This window comes from Bidens hawaiensis, unplaced genomic scaffold (genome assembly GCF_021521415.1).
Source record: "Bidens hawaiensis isolate Kalapana, Puna unplaced genomic scaffold, B.hawaiensis_p1.1 tig00039461_1, whole genome shotgun sequence".
NCBI classification, from domain to species: domain Eukaryota; kingdom Viridiplantae; phylum Streptophyta; class Magnoliopsida; order Asterales; family Asteraceae; genus Bidens; species Bidens hawaiensis.
Window position 1 is genome coordinate 121,064 of NW_027496931.1, and position 15,678 is coordinate 136,741.

The following is a 15,678-nucleotide window of genomic DNA, read 5'->3' on the forward strand; positions in this document are numbered from 1 at the left end:
CAACTTTGTAAAACTTTATGGCTAAAATTTATGTCAAGGTCAACAGATAACAACTATGTTAGAGATTGACCGGATCCATTGATTGTAGCTCTTTATATCAAGTTCAGTATGTGTTTAATTGGTTTATAACCGATGGAGCGTAAACAACTTTATATGTCATTCTGAACCAACATTTTTAGATTTATCAAGATCTGAAGAGTAGGATATTCAATAAAAATGTTTAAAACCGTGAAAACAAACCGGAACCAAACCGTTAGTAACGGTTTGGTTTGGTTCGGTTTTATGTTTCAACGGTTCGGTTTTGGTTTTTGATACTAAAAACCGCACTGACGGTTTGGCTCACGGTTTGATCTAAAACCGCCCAAGCCGGACCACGAACACCCCTAACTATAACAAATTTCCCAGTATGGATCATAAAATCTGAACCAACAAGAACCTTTTTTCTGTCTCAAAAAGCTGTCCAAATGTTCTAAGAATAGTCACAACAATTAAAGAACAATATGTGTTCAACAAAACCAATAAATCATGAAAGAAACATAAAACTTGTTATAAATCGGTAATTATAAAACAACATAGCTATTGAAATAGTGTTTCTATCATTGATGTTGGATGATATTTCTTTCTAGATCGTAACTTTTAAAATAGAAAAACAAAAGTAAACAATAATATTGTGTAATCCACAAGTCAACATATCTTCTGAAGAACATAACTGTTAACTATGGTTCACATTAATCACATATAAATCCACCAAATTAATCACACAAATAACATTAATCACACATAAATCCTAAAGATGAATCACACATCACACTAATTTGCATTCGTTTCCCACCCCACCTCAAACTTAATAATCAAATAAAGCATAGATCATAAACATGTAGCAATCAAACAACACAATTGAAAGATTTACGTCGAAAGCACATAACAAAATCACGTATACACATCGATTTTCATGTGCCCTATTGATAACCGTGCTAAAAAACAAGAGAGGAGATAAAGCAAGCATGATTTGAAATTACCTGAGATTACTGGAAGTATATGGATGATTGTGGTGGTTGTTAGCATGCAACGTTGTTACTATTGAGGCTGCAAGGTTAACGTGGTTTTTGATGAAGCTACAAAGTTATCATGGAAGAAAGGTTATTTCGGTAATTATAAACCCCAAAAGCTTGTAGCTTATTTAAACGCTACTATCAGGAGCGTTTCAATTTGGAGCTTTTTCTCCAAACCTAAAAGCTTTAAGCTACTCTAACCAAACGAGACTGACTTTTTAGTAAATAAGAGCTTTTTCATAAAAGCTTGTAGCTAAAAGCTTCTAAAAGCCCCTAAAAGCTTTTTGCCAAACATACCCAAAATGTACAATATTAAATTGATGCCTTTAATGGAACTAATTAAAACATAAATTTGAAATAGATAGTGTCCTGAACATCATCGATGGGAGATTTAACAAAATAAAAAATGAAAGGTCTATTATATATGATTAAGATAAAATAAATTATAAATGTTTTTTAAACTTTATTAACAAATAAATAAATAGTAATGGAATAATTATGAAACTTCCAAGAATTTAATAGTTACCAAATATAATAGTTTTAGTTGTTTACCATTATACCCTTAAATATAATTAAAAAAAAGAAAATTTTTGATTGGTTTAATTGACTTCTCCCATTTCTCGCGATAAAATGATTTCTCTCTTGAACTTAAACACACACACACACACACACACACACATATATATATATATATAAATATATATAGGGGAGGGTTATCCTAAAAACAAGTAGTTTCCTAGGAAGACTAAGAATAAATCATAGCCATTGGATCATTTTAATCAATGGTTGAGATTTAAAATTATCAAAAACCGTCATAGTTTCATAGAATTACTCTTTTACCACTATAACCGACATAGTTTCCTGGATTTGTTCTTTCACCATATGTTGTAATGCCACGTCAAAAGATGATAAACATGCCTGCAATTTATACTAGTTGATCCCTAAAATTAAGTGTAGTAATCTGATCCTTAGTGACGGTCTGGCATATTCATACCAAGAATACCAACAATACCAAATGCTTCAATCAGATCTATTTGAGAAGACAATATGAGTGATTTTGAATGTGTACTCGCTTTAGAGGTATTTCATATATTACACTTTCTTACTATTAATAATATTTTACATTCTCAAGTAATATTTGCCCACTGCTTGGAACTTGCAGCTAAGACATATATGTTTGGATACGGGAAGTCTAACTCGTGAACGCGTTTGATTATGTTTCTATGCTATCTGGACACACACAACTGTTGTCTCAATTCCAATATCTCACTATTCGGAAATCTATGTTTTTAGACAGACCCATACAAGCCAAAAAGGTATCTTAGTTAATTTTTTGCAGCAGTAGATATCGTGCACGGATCAAAGTTTTTCGAGAGTCAAAACTGTCTAGCAACTTTATGAAAACCCTCAAAGCCTATTGATCAAAAATGAAAAACCATTGAACATAAAAACATACCTGTACAGTCATAGGCTTTGTGCTTTTTGTTCCAAATTCTGCATTATTTTGTGTTATAACCTTGCTCTTCTAATAAACAAAATTCTACGCAATAAGTTTTTTAAAGTTCTGCACTGAACAGATTACAAATTCTGCACCGTTAAAAATAACTCTTCACTATTTTTCATCCAAACCCTAGATAATATGGATTCAAATACTGCAATTTTAGGGGTATAGTTACTACAAAATTTAGGCAAATACTAAATTTAAATAGCTTAATTAACATTATTTTCCTTCTTTTTTGTAAGCTATTTACTTTTTGATAACAATAACCGCATAAACACAATAAGCATAGATGAAACCTTAACTAATGAGAGTAACTGACATATGCGGGCCATACTTTTAACATGGATATTGCTTGCTCCGACTGATCAAGAGCACCTTTGACAGCTATGTAAGTTTTTATCATGTGTCTGGTCAAGTTTTTTTATCGACAACATTTGTTTTCTTTAATTAATACGTTGTATTTTATAGGTATGGCCAACAATATATGGTCTTTGACCAATTCAATTTTCACTATTAAAAGAGTGCAGTTTCTCTACGATATCTCAAAGACTTGCACTTGGAGTAAAAAAAGTATGTTATTATATATAAAATAACCTTTATGAATGTTAAAGTTTTATTTTTTCTTTCATTACAACAAAATATTTCTTCTGGTAAAATAGAGTTTCTTTGTTCCTTTCTAGTCTTAATCTGGTGGCGTTTATAACTGTAATCCATTACAGAAATTGACCCAAAACAACTCGACCGAATTCAAACACTTGATGCCACCCGAACCCACCTGAAACTTGAGTAAACAACTCCTCACTAACCTGAATTTGATTACTGAACCCGACCCGAACTCAATTGCCAACGATTGGCAGAACAGTAATTCAAAACAATACCTCATTCGTATTTTTGTTTTTTTTTATTTTGTCATGGCAGTTCATTTAATTTGTTTTTAGTTTTTAGTTTTTTTTCGTATTTGTGCGTGGTTAATTCATGACCATGTCAACAATCCGGACCATCTTTATAAAGATTTGGATAAAAATAACTTAAGACAGTCAAGACAAAAATGCATTCTGCTTCAAAGGACCTTGAGGTATTCCTATTTACTTCATTATGATATGTTTTTTTTCAAACGATTTGGTTGTGTTCGGTGCAGATGAGGTGAAAACCAATAGAGTGTAAATTGTTTTAATTGGCTCGTGATACCGAGTCTTGATGAATGAAGAATTTGTATCCGATCAGGAGAATAAAAATGTTTTGAGTATATAAAGAGATCGAATCAATAGATCTTGATTCCAAAATGATTTAATAAGTAACTAATTGAGTACATAATAATATAATAATAGAATAATTAAATAATTAAATCAAATCATAAATCGTTTCGTATAAAATCAAATAAACAAATAATGAATGTTTTTCGATGTGTTGGATTTCCCATGAGCTTTCCATGGCATTTTGTTTGCCCATCTTATTAGCATACCAAAACCAAAACAAACGTGTGAGTTGGTATCCCATGAGCATTACATGGCAATTTGAATGGCCCAACTTAATTAAAGAATCAACGAATCAATTAAGTTTGTCGGCCCATGAGCATTACATGACGATTTAACCGACCAAACTATATAACGAATAAACGAACTCAAGCATATGTAGTTGAAACATCCCGTGTATCACCACGGATGATAATGTTCCAACAAAATATTTCAAGTATAACGAATTGTGCAAATGTATAGTTGGCGTGTCCATGGTGTCCCATGGGTTTTATACCCGACTAGACATTTTAAAAATAATAAAACACAATAAAGGGTGTAACCTTTTAGCCGGTTACATTAAACGCTTAAAGTGTCGGTCGCATGACAATTTCCACTATGGCGGGGAATCTCGTCACACTCCCTAGTTTTAAGTGAAAACGAGGAAAAACAAAGCTAGGAAATTCGCAAGGAAATTTTCGACAATAAAAGGCAATCGAATAAAATTTAATATAAATATTTTAAGATTGAGGTATAGCCTCGAAGTTATAAAAATATTTTGAGAATGAGACATAGTCTCGGAGTAATAAAATATTTTGAGAGTGAAGCATAGCTTCGAAGTTGTGTGTATGTGCATGACAAATAAAATAAACAATTAATTAAATAGTGATATAAGTACCTAATTTAGCAAGGCAAATACGTAAGCTGTAAACAATCAAATACACACCAGGTAAACAAATAAGCACGTATGGGGCTCCTAAGCATGTTACTAAGGCCCCACTAACGACCTATCTTAAACATGGCTCTGATACCAATTTGTCATACCCCAACCTACGGCGGAAATGTCAGGGCGTGATCTGATTACCACAGCTCTCAAGGTTACTATCATGCAACATTATAAGTTTCAATATCTATTTAACAATTTCAAATAAAACAAATACTCATTAAAATATCCAAAAACAAACAAAGCATCAAACAAATATAACCATAAAATAATTGTCTCATTTAAATTTTCTCTAATATAATTTCTTAAGGGATCTTCCAACAGCAACTACTTCACACCACACGATGACCTGCATATGTGTTAAATATAAAGTAGATTTGTCAACACAAGGTTGAGAGAGCAACACACCAGATTTTCATGATTATATAATAATAAATAAAAGAGCAAAATGTGTCAAGTGAGATAAACAATTTAACCATAGCATATAAAAAATCAATAAAACCATAAAGAAAGGGCTAAACCGTTGCCATGCGAATAGGCATTGGTTACCAAAAAATGAGCTGTCGATAAGCACGATGCCAGATAAATTGGACGGTGGCTATTACGACCGTCGTATGATCATACTATTATGAGATTATGTTTGACCTCTCCGAATGCGATTCACATAAAACATATAAGCACAAAACAAGTAAAGTATAAATTGTTAAACACAAGTGACAACAGTTGAAAGCTGAGTAATATATAGTAATAAAATAAATATAACACATATGTTCCCAAAACGGTTACAAATGAGTTAAAAGGGGGAGTGAGATACTCACCTGATCGGATGAACGAAATAAAAATGATGGTGTGAGAAAGATAAATCATTCTGGATATGCCGTCAAAGATTCCTAGTTAGATAATTGTCACACCCTCAAAATCTACTAACAGAGTTATACCGTCAGAAGGTGTGAACTAACAGGATCGGAATTATTAGTTATATCAAACACCACAGTTAAAGTTTTAAAAACAACCAAGACATCAAGTCTTAAGTAAAAATGCGGAAGCGTAAATTGTAAAGCAAATAGTTGCACCACACAGGACGACTTAAAACACAGTTATCATGATAAAATTTAAAAGAAGTTTAAAACAATAGAGTTCAGAGAATGCATGTCCTATACCGCTCGCCCGCCTCGGCTACCTTAGATAAACATACTAAAAGTGTCAACACAGGGTTAGTGAGTTCACAGGTTTAAGTAAATTTAAGCGTTGCGTTTTAGCGTTACCAGATAGTGTTAAGTCAATTATATATCAATAGGTTGCTAACCTATCAAGCATGTATTACTAAGTGTTCGACACCGAAGCTGACTATTTATACGATTGCCTTGCCACTATGTCAACCACGACCATGGTAATGTGTTAGCCAAAATTACACCCACTCGACCTACAGTCGAGTTTAGAGTTGGGTGGGGTTAGTCAAACCCAGTAGTACTACTCAAAGGTGACTCGCTATTATCCAATATTAACCGGTTCGATGTTCAGAAGGACTTAGTTGGTTTGTTTCCACTTAGCCTTACAAGTGATATATAAAGAGTAACAAAATCTAAAGCGTTGGAGTATGTTATCTTCCCCTAATAAAAACGTTAAAGAGTAAAAGGGGCCGTGAAACTCACTGTTTGCGAAGTTAACAAAAAGATCTGAGAAAAGCGTGCGTAACAGAAATCCTCACTAGTTCTCTAAAAACAAAAATGAGATTTCTAAGTGTTTAAACTATGAGTGAGTCTCTAGACTCGACACATAAAAGTTATGCATGATATGTGTTCGTGTTTCGTTTGTGAAATAAGTGCGACTCGATAAACACGTTGGTGATAAGTTGCATGTGTGAACAAGTATAGTGTTAAGTGTTACTATGGTACATCATCGGTAAACTATCTCTCACAAGGGAAAACATGTCAAACACAAAGCAAACATCGATCAAATAATCACTTTTCATGTTAACTCAAAGAATTCAGCAGCTAAGTTACCGAGACATATTTTAAAACGTCAAGATTTATCTATTTCATAAATAATAACATGTAAATAAAATCATTAAAAATCATCACAGATGCACACGTGAGTTAGGTTTCTAAAAATATTTTTATTACATTTTTACTACATTCCAAAAATCTCACAATGATCAAAACAACACAGTAAGCACACAGCAGTTATTATCATGCGCAACAAAACGTTATTTATTGTTACTGTTACATGGTTAATCCAATTAATTCAAGATCAATTGGGTTAAATTACTTACTCAAATTATTAACTTCCAGAAGTGGAATCAACTCAATTGGTCTTGTCGTTTGTGAGATACACTAATTACAAAACAGCCTACAAGCAGGCTTCCCGAATCAAACTTGACAACAGATTTGTAAATTAATAAAAACTAACTTCCACACGTCCAAATATTACAAACTCAGACTTTTTAGAAACTAAACTCGACCTACTACATCATAGAATTAATAATTACTACCAAACACATCATTAACATCATGTTACAGTCGTTTTAACATGCAATTATGATTCTATCCAGCATCAGTCTTCACCAAAAATTCAACAAACTATTATCCTATGAACTAAGAATCATGCATGCAACCCTAACTCATCAACAATAAACATATTTAGCATTTAGTGTTTATGATTAGTATGCTTAATGATGTAATTAAATCAATAGAAAGTCTAGATATGGTGTTAGTTACCTAGTTAGCACATTGGATTCTTCAATAAGCTTGAAAATAACTTGTATGTATGTGTGTGTGCTTGTGGGTTTTTGGTCGAACAAGGAGAGGAGGGGGGGGGGGGCTGCCTATCGCACAAGGGAGAGGGAGAGTTAGGGTTTATGGTTAAGGTTGATTATATATTAATTAAATAAATTACAAGTTACAACTAGCACCCTCAACTTCTATTTTGTATAATTCTAGCATAAATAGTTTATTTTCTTCATGATATGAGGTTATACATGTAAGCACCAAATTACACATAAACGTAACACATAATTATTTCAATTACTTGTTTATAATATTTATTGTTTGTTCACCAACGGTTTGAGTCGACTCGTGTGTGTTTCGATGAAACTCCGAAAGACTACTTGTGTAATGATTGTCATGCGTCATTTAAACCCTAATTTAAATGTAATGAGATATGCGTTAACTGGAATGACATGGTTCGTTTGATCTTGAGTTTGAATTAACGGAGTTTGGATTAACGGAGTTAACCTGAAATTGACAAGTGTCACATCATTCCCATGTTGAAAGAATTTTCGTCCCGAAAATTTGTTTCACGTCGCGATGGCTGCCTGAAAAAGGCAAAAACTTTCAGTTTGTCACATCATCCCATTGTAGAAAGAAATTTCATCCCGAAATTTAATTCATACCTCCGGTGTTTTCTGACGGTTTGTCGGTTTTCGCGGTTTTTGGTGCTTGGTCAGCCATTCGAAAAGGTGAGGATACTTTTTCATCATTTGATCCTCGCGTTCCCACGTGAACTCTGGTCCACATCTCGAGTTCCAATGAACTTTAACGATGGAAATCTTGCTGTGTTTGAGTTTTTGGTTTCCCAATCCAAAACTTCGACTAGTTCTTCGATGAAGCGTAACTATTCATCAACTTGTAACTCGCCCACAGGAACTGCTAGTGTTTCATCAGAATGAAATTTCCTTCAAGTTGGATATATGAAAAACATTGTGTACGCCACTGAGTTCTGCTGGTAAATCCAATCGGTACGCTACCGGGCCGATGCGTTTGGTTATCCGTTATGGGCCAACATATCGTGGATTGAGTTTGTTTCTCTTTCCAAAGAGAACTACACCTTTCCAAGGTGAGACTTTCAGTAAAACCTTGTCATCCACTTGGAATTCAAGAGGTTTTCGGCGCTTGTCGGCATAACTCTTTTGGCGATCCCGTGCTGCTGCCATGCGATTTCGGATTTGGACAAACTTTTCTGAGGTTTCAAGTACTAATTCGGGACCAGTGATTTGGCTATCACCCTCTTCTGCCCAGCAAAGAGGCGATCGAGACTTTCGTCCGTACAATGCTTCAAACGTCGCTGCTTTAATACTGGCGTGGTAGCTGTTATTATACGAAAACTCTACCAGGGGTAAGTGGGGTTCCCAACTCTTTCCGAAATCCAACACGCATGCACGCAAAATGTCTTCCAAAGTCTGAATGGTGCGTTCACTTTGCCTATCCGTTTGCCGATGATATGCTATGCTCATATCAAGGCGGGTGCCTAGTGTGCTCTGTAGTGACTTCCAAAAGTGCGAAGTGAAGCGGGGATCTCGATCGGATATGATTGAGACAGGCACTCCGTGTCTGGACACTACTTCTTTCATGTAGATGCGAGTTAGTCTTTCCATTTTGTCTGATTCCTTAATCGCTAGGAAATGCACAGACTTAGTCAACCGGTCAACGTCGCATCCAGTCGGTGTTTTGGGCAAGCCTGTGATGAAGTCCAATGAAATGTGTTCCCATTTCCACGTTGGGAGTTCCGGTTGCTTTAACAGAACATATGGTTCCTAATATTCCACCTTGACTCTTGCACAGGTTAAACATTTGCTCACATAGGTGGCAATGTCTTCTTTCATGTTCGACCACCAGTAAAGTACCTTTAGATCATGGTACATTTTGTCTGAACCAGGGTGAATGGAATATCAGGACTTGTGTGCCTCGTCCATCACCAGATTTCTCAAGTCTCCGTATCGAGGGACCCAAATCCGATTTTTGAAATATCGGACCTCGTCCGATTTGGTTTCAAGTTGCTTATCCATGCCTCGCATGAGTTCTGATGGGAGGTTATCGTCTTTCAAAGCTTCGAGTTGAGCATCACGAATCTGATCAGGTAAGTTGGCATGAATCGTGAGTTGTAATGCTCGCACCCGTCTAGGTTTAAGGGTTTCCTTTCTGCTGAGAGCATCGGCCACTACATTGGCCTTGCCAGGGTGGTATTTTATGGCACAATGATAATCCTTAAGCAGCTCGACCCAACGACGTTGTCGCATGTTCAACTCCTTTTGATCGTAGATATGTTGGAGACTCTTGTGGTAGGTGTAAATGGTGAATTTGGTACCGTACAAGTAATGTCTCCATATCTTAAGGGCAAACACCACAGCTCCAAGTTCCAAGTCATGGGTCGTATAGTTCTTCTCGTGTATCCGTATTTGTCGAGAGGCATAGGCTATAACCTTCTCAAGTGGCATTAACACGTAGCCGAAACCCCGTATCGATGCATCACAATGTACTTCAAAATTTTATGTTCCCTCGGGGAGGGCTAGGATAGGCGCGCTACAGAGTTTTGTTTTCAAAAGTTGGAAGGCAGACTTCTGCGCGTCACCCCAATTATACTTAGTACCCTTGCGGTGAGGGGTTGAGCAATCTTTGAAAATCCCTCGATGAAACGTCGGTAGTAGCCAGCCAGTCCTAGGAATTGTCGCACCTCAGTCGGAGTCTTAGGTGCTTCCCGGTTTTTGATGGCATCTACCTTGCCTAGATCGAAATGGATACCATTCTCATTGATCACATGTCCTAAGAAGTGAACTTCGCGAAGCAAAAATTCGCATTTCGAAGGCTTAGCGTACAATTGTTCATTCTTTAGTAATTCCAGGATTAACCTTAGGTGTTCTTCATGGTCGGTTTTGTTCTTGGAGTAGATGAGGATATCGTCGATAAAGACAATAACAAACTTGTCGAGATACGCCTTGCATACTCTATTCATGAGGTCCATGAATACGGTTGGTGCGTTAGTTAAGCCAAAGGGCATAACCAAAAACTCATAGTGACCGTACCGAGTTCTGAATGATGTCTTTGAAATGTCTTCTTCGCACACTCTTAATTGATGGTAACCAGATCTCAGATCGATCTTGGAGTAGTAACTCGATCCTTGAAGTTGGTCGAAAAGATCATCGATTCTAGGTGGGGGGTAACGGTTCTTGACCGTCACTTTGTTCATCTCCCGGTAGTCGATGCACATGCGGAAAGCCCCGTCTTTCTTCCGAACAAATAGAAAAGGGGCCTCCCCATGGTGATGAGCTGGGTCGGATGAAACCTTTATCCAACAAGTCCTGTAACTGAGTAGACAACTCATGAAGCTCCACCGGTGCGAGTCGATACGGGGCTCGTGCTATGGGTGCCGCACCGGGGGCTACGTCGATTTGGAACTCGACTTGTCAAATGGGTGGGAGTCCTGGAAAATATTCCGGGAAGACTTCCGGAAAATCTCGCACAATCGGTATGTCTTCGATTCGCTTCTCCTCCGCGGATTTTTCGATAATATGGGCTAAAATCGCCGGATGACCCTTTCGTAAATATTTTTGCGCCTTCATGAGGGTGATGATGCTAGTGGTTATGCCGCTCTTCTCGCCCTGTATTGAGATGATTTCGCCGGAAGGGGTAGTGATATGAACTACATTGTCATGGCATATGATCTCAGCTCTATTCTCGGATAGCCAGTCCATGCCAACGACAACATCGAAACTACCAAGTGTAAAGGGTATGAGGTCGATATCGAAGGTATGACCCGACAGTTTCAACTTACATCCGATTAGTACATGTGTGGTTTCTGTAGACTTACCGTTAGCTAATTCAACTGGAAACTTAGCATCTAACAGTGTCGGGGTTAGGTCTAGCAGTTTACTAAAGGCTTTTGACACAAAACTCTTATCAGGTCCAGTTTCAAATAAATAGAAGCAAAACAGTCGTTTACAGGAAACTTACCGGTAACCACGTTCGGATCGCTGCGGGCCTGGCCCGATCCAATGACAAAGGCTCTACCCTTAGTACCGCCTCCGTTATTGTTATTGCCTATGTTTCCCTCGTTTTGTTTAAGTTTAGGACAGTCCTTCCTGAAATGACCCTCCTGGCCACACTCAAAGCACCCTTTCGTTGTTGCAGATTGTTTATGGGCGCCCTTATGTAACACCCTGGCTAAAGCGGAATGCGCCTGAGTGTGACGTACAGATTGCCCAAAACACATGTGACACTATTAAGTGACAATATTATCATTAATTTATTAAACATCAAGTACACAAGTTTGTAACAAGAAAATACAAGGAAAATACAAAAACAATTAACAACTTGTCCATTTATTAATATAACCTAAGTTCTAGTGTCTTCTCCGTTTCATCCTCTAATAATTGTACCTGTAACATATATATAAAATAAAGTCAACTAAATGATGTAAGGCCCCGTTACCGGTGCCCTACATTTGGTGTTGGATTTACTCATAAACACGGTTCTAAATATCAGAGTTAATTAAAATTTTACGCGGAATATAAAACTTCAACCATAATGTTGGGTCAAGAGTTTGACCCAAATGAGGAGATTTGACCTAAATGAAGAATTTGGAAGATTGGAATCTTCTCAACCTCCTCAGAAACTGCTAAGTATTGAATCCGAGCACACCTTGGACCTTCGAGTAAGCTTTTACTTAGCCGAGTACGAGATTTTTCCTTCCGGGCAAGGTTTACCTCAAATAGTCTTCTTAAGTGGAGATCCGGGCAAGGTATGCTTTTTGGTGATTTCCCGAGTAAGGTTCATTAATTTGGCATATCCGAGCAAGGTTCACTTTGTCAAGCAGGGTTGTTCTTCAAGACCAAGTATTTTACTCTTTCGAGTAAGGTATGGTCACCAAGTCCAAGAAGCCAAGTAATTGGAAGACCGGGCAAGGTATTCTTTAATAATTATGGTCCGAGTATACTTGATGAGTTAATAGAATATCTTTAAGTTATCTCGAGTAAGGTTCTGCTCAAGTAAGGTATGTACTCCCGAGTACGCCTTATCAATAAGTTGTTCAACTGACAATGAGCCGAACAAGATCATAGAAGAACAAGGTTGCTCGTAAGGATTTGTCGAGCAAAGTTTGATAAGTCCAAGAAGATTGAAGTCTACTCGGTGAATATTTTACTTGGTAAAATATTCTTTAAGTAAAGTCTACCCGGAAACTGATTTCGAGTACACTTCTATGTTTACCAAGTCTGAAGGAAGGCCGAGTACACTGTGTACTCGGTGACTGAAGTTTAATGAAAAGCCTACCCGGAAGACTTGTTTTACACTTAGTATATTTTTGAATATGTAAATTGAATATGTACTATCAGATAGGGTTTCTTGAAGGAATGGCAGCTGTCCTAGGTTGGCAGGCCTATAAATAGAATAATTAGGGCACGCCGCCGAGGAGGACACGAAAGACACACGAGACAGAGACGGAAAATATGGATAAGACCGACACATTATCTGAGAGAATAGTGTGTGTGTGACGGCTGTCCTAGGATTCCTCATAAACCCTAAATCGATTACTCCTTTTGTATGATTAACATTATATAAATGGAAATCTTTTGAGTGAATCCTGTGTGTGTCTTCTGTCATTGAATATTCATTGCAACCGTATGTTTGTTATTGATTCCGCCTTTAACAAACAGTCATCTTTCTAAACATAGTAACCCGTCATTAACTCGCTTGTCAACACGATTAATTTTGTGTGAGTTATGACATGATTGATTAAGATCCGATCCGAATCGACCATCAAAATCTGGGACCTGTCAAGTGGTATTAGAGCTTGTTACTGCTATTTTTAGAAAGATTGTTACTGATTGAAGATTTGAAGAAGAATGACGTAAGCAGAGCACTATTCGATTGATTTGTGACGTCAGCTGCCCTGTTCTTCATTTTTCTTCCAGATCTACAATTTTGATAAGTTTTGTCTTCATTGTTTCATTTAAAGTTTTAGTCTTTATATCTAAATCTCGTTTTCATCACATCAGACATATCAGATCTGAGCATTCTGGTTTGAGATCTGATTATTTTGAAAATTTTTTATAAGAAACTGATTTTTGATTTCTCAAAATGTCTAGATATGAGGAATAAGAGGTGTCTACTAATAAGATACCAAGATTGTATGGACAGGAAAACTTTATCAAATGGAAGGTACTCTTTGAAGCAGCTGTATGCTACAATGACATTGACATGTGGAACTCCATCAAGAATGGTCCACAAACTACTGTTGAAGAAGGTGCAAATGCTACTGCAACTGCTGCTATAAGAGAAAAGATGAGAAAGGTGGATGACAAAGCCTTGGCTATGATTAAGCTAGGTTTGTCTTGGGAGATTCTGACCAAGGTGGCTCATCACACAACTACTAAACAAATGTATGATGCCATCCTTGAGATGTATGAAGGGAACACTGAATTGAAGAACATTAAGAAGCAAAGATTGAAGCAACAGTTGGAAAGGTTCAAGTATAAAGATGGAGAAAGGTTGAAATCAATACTAGAACGTTTTCTGAGTATTGTGAATGAGTTGAGAACAACTGATTATGTAATGACTGACTTTGATTTGAATACAAAGTTGCTCAACTCAATGCCGAAAGAATGGTATACTGCTTGCAAATTCATCCTTCAGATGCAGAATTTCAATGAATTGAAATTGGATGATGTGGTATGTTTTCTTCAAGCTGCTGAACTTGAAATGATTGAAAATGAAATGATAAAGGAAGATAGACCAAGCTTCAGTATTTCAAATGCATTAATTGCACCTATGGGAAACCTGTCAACAAAGAACCAACAACAAATTCCCATCATAGAAGAACCTGCTGAACATAATGTTATGACTCATTGGGGGTAGTACAAGTACTCAAGGAAATCAGCAGAGGTTCAATGTGCAATTAATTGATGATTCTGACTCAGTCTCTGTGTCTAATGGAAATGTTCCTAACCCTGGAACAGGACATGTTCAAAAAAATGAAACACAAGCATTGATGTCTATGTTCACTGAGTCTTACAATGCATTTGTGGCCAAAAACTTGATTCACACAAGTGTAGTGCAGGATGATTTAGAACAAATAGATGCTGATGACCTTGAAGACATGGATCTCAAATGGCAAGCTGCAATGTTGGCTTTAAGAAGCAAGAGACTGTACAATAGAACTGGTAGATCACTAGTTTCTGGTCCAAATGAGAGAATAGGATTTGACAAGTCCAAGGCTATCTGTTACAACTGTCAACAGCCTGGACACTTTGCAAGAGAGTGCAATATGCCAAGAAACTTTCAAGTCAATCAATTCCAACAGCCAAGAAACCAACAACAATACCAGCAGAATGTGCAAAGAAACAACAACCAGCAGAACTTCAACAATAACCAAAGCTTCAATCCCAACAACAACAACTTCCATCCAAATAACAACTTCCATCCAAACAACAACTTCAATCCCAATTTTAACAACCAATATCAGCCTCAGATGAACAATCAGCAGGGTATGCATCAGAATCAAGTGTATCCAATGAACAACACTCAGAATCAAGCTGTTCAAAACTCTGCAACTAACAACATTCCAGCAAACCAAAATCAACCAAGAAATCAAGGCAATGTGGCTGTAACAACTCAGCATGAGGGAAGCTTTGACTGGAGTAACCATGAGGAAGATATAGCAGATGATATCAGAAGAGCTAATGTGGCATTCATGGCCATAGACTCTGCATCTTCATCTAAGGAACAGGCCACCCCATTGAATGATATATGGTATATGGATAGTGGTTGTTCTAGGCACATGACTTGTGACAAGAGGTCACTTGTGAACTATGAAGAGAAATATGAAGGTCCCGTTGCTTTTGGCAGTGATGAAAATGGTGGAAAGATTGTGGGAAAAGGAATCTTGACAAATGGAAAAGTGTCATTTGATAATGTGTTTCATGTTGAGGGACTTCAATACAATCTTCTGAGCATATCACAGATGTGTGATAAAGGTTACAAAGTTAGTTTTGATGATTCTCATTGTTTCATCTTAAAACCTGAGTTTGTAATTCCACCTGAGATGATTATGATGATGGCACCCAGAAATGGCAACTTGTATGAGTTGAATATGAAAGAAGCTATTTCAAGAGGTGGTGCATGTTTTGTTTCCAAAGCCACTGAAAATGAGTCAAAATTGTGGCAAGGAAACTATGTCATG